Raw genomic sequence first — 4,779 nt, forward strand, 5'->3', positions numbered from 1 at the left:
CCCCCCATTCCCCAATAGGATGACTCACACTACGCCACTGCATGCTGGCAAACTGACTTTATATGTGTGTGTATACACCCTGCACGATTAAGGTGCATTAAGGGCATGTGATTCAGTACTGAAACCAGCAAAATAAGCACATACATCACTCTCAACTCTTGATGAGACAAAGTATACATTATAATAGCTAATGTGAAATTCAATGCATAATTAGCTGGATAAAAAAACTATGTGTGATTGGGATATTTCACCACTGATGTGAAGAAACTTTTTTAAAACTTTGTGTTGTGTAATTCAGGATATTAAAATCTGGAAGAAAAAAAATGTTTTTCTGGTATTTCCAAAATTGGGCTAATCCATTTGAAATTCACACTCACGCTCCACACTGAGGAAGAATTCAGTCCAATTCAACTTTGAATAATTCCAGATCCATCCATGTTCATGGAAAACTTGTGGAAGATTTTGGAATTTCAAACAAAATTGTCACATGTTTGACCAAGTTGTGCAAAATTTAACTGGATTTATAAATTTCAATGATTATGAACTGGACTTTAACATAAAACTAGCAGCAAAAAATTCCAGCTATTAATACCATTTTTCACCCTGATGGGGCAGTGACGTCAGTGCGCATTTCATTAGCGCAGCTTTAAGTATCTAGCGGATGCTCAAAGTGCTAGTTGCACATGCTTAAAGACGCTGCATAGATGACGTCGCGACACAGCTGCCTCAACGTGTTTACGTCATTGCCACATCAGGGTGAAAAATATTATAGAATGAACATAAGGGTCAACTGGAATAAAGATGGCAATAAAATCTTCCACATGGAGTGTGTGGATTTTAATTGAAATTGTGTAGCCATTAGAGCGGTGTACTTTTCGTACAGTAAAAACTTTCCTGATTTTCAAGGTAAGGGTTAGTTGGGTATGGACAAACAAACAACTTTTGATTTTGATTATTTCTGAAAATGGTGAAGGTGCACTATTGTTATCACCAAATTTGACAATCCAGCATTAAAAGAAGGCTTGATTGTTGTATTATGTGTTGTATGAGACAATAGATGAATGACCTGGTTTAAAAATAATACCTTTATTAATTGTCATTTGTTAACATTTCTATTCATCATGTTCAAATGAGATGTTAATAATAAGAAATATTTTAAAAATAAAGTATATCTTTGATTTTACCCATGGAACAGTATTGCACCATTCCAGTTGAAATCCATACACCCTATCATTAAGACATGACCCTAATCTTCCACACGGAGTGTGAATCATAAATGGGGTTACCTGTGACTCCATTTGAAATCTATACCCCTGTCATTAAGGTCATGTCTTCCATAAGGGATGTACCAGGAGGAAGTATGTATTTCAACTGAAATAGCCCCAAAACAGACCATGTGTGAATCCGATTGGTTTGAACAGCTTGTTGTGTTTTAAGCAGGAACCAATGAAATTGTATGAAGATAATCAAGTGATTAAAATCACTATATGTCTCATTCTTAGTTACTTTGTCCTGAAGAAGTCAGAGCTAGTCCTGACGAAAGCTTGACAGTTCTAAACTTGTCTGATAGCAAACCTGCTAAAAACCCACTAATTGTTATGAATTCCCACCATAAAAGCCTATCCCACAATTTGATTAAGAAATATATGACAACATAAAAATAAAGGAGCAAGAAACAACTATTACATGTAACAGTTCACAATGTGTTTATTCATATTTATCTACTGTTTCTGTGTCAGTGTATGAATATTAATCACCTATCAATCAACAACAGGTATTAACATAATTATACATAATGTACTTAGTATTGAAATTGACATATATCAAATCTAACACTTACATGTTTTTGTTTGTTCATTCATGGAATCATACAATGTTTAAAATGGGCACATATTGTCAAAATTATACGTGTTTTAAATGAAACTATTAGTGAGGAACTTTGGTGTGTAAACATACATCTCAGAATTATGTATGAATTTAATTCAATGACAAGTTGTTTGTCGCTATGATTAATTTTGAGATATGGTCAAAAGAAGTGATGAGCTTTTTTGTGCATTCATGCCAATGTTAACTCCATAGGAACTACTGCCTTTTTACAGTGGCTCTGATTGGTTAATTACATGATATACTAATCTGAGTAACCAATCACAATGAGCGAGATTGGACTGTATTATGTAGCTTGATTACATCACAAACAGGGTGTATCAAAATGATTGGTACCCATCAGTTCACATGGATATGACTGCCACATCAAAATGCAACATACGATCCACATAATATCATAAACAGTCATATTACTATAAATTATTGTCATTTCAAGAAGATCCTATGTTGCATTTGGTTGGAAGAAGCAGACTTTTCAATAACCATCAAAACTGATGGGTACCAATCATTTTGATACAACCTGGGCTTCCTTGTGTGACTTTTCATTATTGCCATCTATTAGTGTTGAAATACACTGTAAAATTAACTTGATATTACATGTAGTATTTTGAGGTATAGGTGACCCCGGCCATCCGGGTACTTATTTTACATGACGCTACAGTGCCTACACTTACGCTTTTCAACCCACAATAGACCGTGGAGCAGTGCGACTAGTTGAAGACTTGTAACAGAGGCTGATTCAGTTTGTTGACATTTTGTTTTGACCTCGAATCAAGCATATTTCGGGCCGATTTCGGTAAAATAAGGGTTAAATACTTGGCGAAAATTGCATTTTATGTGAAGCTGAACACATGAACATGTAGAGGAAGGAGAGTCTTTATTTTTGTTGTTGGCTGGAGGCCCCATGTCGAGAAGTTATAGAAATGGTAGTATTTTGGCCGATTTGAAAAGGGACAAACCACAGAAAACTACAAATTTGACTTCTGAATCGGATTTGTTGTCAACAGAGGTCAACGGCTTGTGACGTCACTCCGGGGTCACCTATTATCACAATCTTATGTCCATTCATAAAATAGATAAGCATGCTGAAATAACAATACAGAATACAGGAATGATAATCAAAATCACACAAGGCAGCCTTATCAGATACATAAACAAGGTGATCAATAACGGACAACTTATGATGCCATGCCTCTTAACTAAAACTTTATCTTTCCAGGAGTGTAGCAAGAGCCTGGGGGCCCATGGACTTCATCCACCCTGTCCACCCACTTCCTATGCCCCTGTTAATCTTTCAGGAATATGGGTATTAATGTCTGTGCACTATAATGCAATTTTTATAGATAACGCACAATAGTGACACACCCCATTATGTGTTTAGGGAAAATAATAAAATTGTTTAGGGAAAATAATGCCCATATGCATACTTTCAAAAAAATCTTTTAAACCAATGTATTGCCAAATTAATTAGATACAAAAGTTATACAAAGTACTATTTTGATGTCATTGTAATTTGCATTAATACATTTGGTAATGACGTAGTAAACACTAATAAAAACTTGTGTGAAAGTAATAATGGGATATTCCAGTTGAAATCCATACACCCCCTATGGAAGACATGACATTATTCTCCCACATAGGGGGTGTAGATTTCAAATTGAGCTGCCCATTCAAGTACCCCATAGGGTATAAATACAGGACTGTTTACAAGAGTTGTTCTGTGAATGCTTCAGAGCATAAAAATAAGGTGTTGTAATGACATGAAAAACATGTCTTCCTTTCAATCTGTTAAAGGCTTAATGTACGATTTCCTTCAAATTTTAAATTTGTCATTATATACTCAAAATGCTGAAATAATACTAGTAATAATGATTGGGAATGGTTTCTGTCCATTTTGAGCTGAAATAACGAGGTAACGTGAAAGAAACACTGCTTGTTATTTTGGCCGTTTAACACGCAGTTCTGTGGGCGGACATAAAGTCCTAATTTCGTGCATTATGACTTTATGTCGAACTTTGCTCTGATTACCTACAAACACAACAAATTTGGCTGATTCCATTTAGGTGCAAGTTGTGACATGTGTAAACATTACAAATATGCCAAAAAATCAGTACAGGTTTGAAAAAAATTAACCAAATTCATATTATAAGATCGTACATTATGACTTTAATAATTGAGATTTTTATATAAAAATGTCCAGATAAGCGAGGTGGACATTGGTTTCCTTATTTGTATTATAAAACTTCTACTTCTGAAGATCATGTAAGTGCTTGGACTAACATTCATACTGTACTTGCTTTCAGTAATATCACATACAAAATATACAACAAGTGCCGCATCATCACAATTTTTCACTTTAATAACAGTGTTTGTGCACTTTCACTGGCTAGAAATTACATCTTTCATAATAATCTATATCATAATACAATGTTAAAACATACATTTCAATAATAAATAAGTCTTTATATATTTATATAATATAAACATCACAAAAATTGTGTAGTAAAAAACATCAAGGTTTGTGTTACTGTTACAAACAATTAGTATGTAATGGGGTTTATCAAAAACAGTGAGGCACACCGGTATTGTGGAGACATGAATACAAGCAAGACTTGGGTCATAATTCACAAAATATGACTCGAGGGAAAACAATTTATAGGATTTGGATTTTGAAGTCACTTTTGTATAAGGCAACATTTCTGTATCTAAATCAAGGTTTTCTGGTCATTAGTTCCAATATTGAAGACATTTTGTATTGTAAATTTGCTGCACCCTTATGGATTCACTCAACCTGAGATGACCGAAATGTGCAGCATATTGAAGTATTTTTATTCATTTATAATTAAAATTACCACTATTTTCTACACATAAAAATAACCAAAATTATTTTAAACT

Source organism: Amphiura filiformis, chromosome 17 (genome assembly GCF_039555335.1).
Source record: "Amphiura filiformis chromosome 17, Afil_fr2py, whole genome shotgun sequence".
Taxonomy (NCBI): domain Eukaryota; kingdom Metazoa; phylum Echinodermata; class Ophiuroidea; order Amphilepidida; family Amphiuridae; genus Amphiura; species Amphiura filiformis.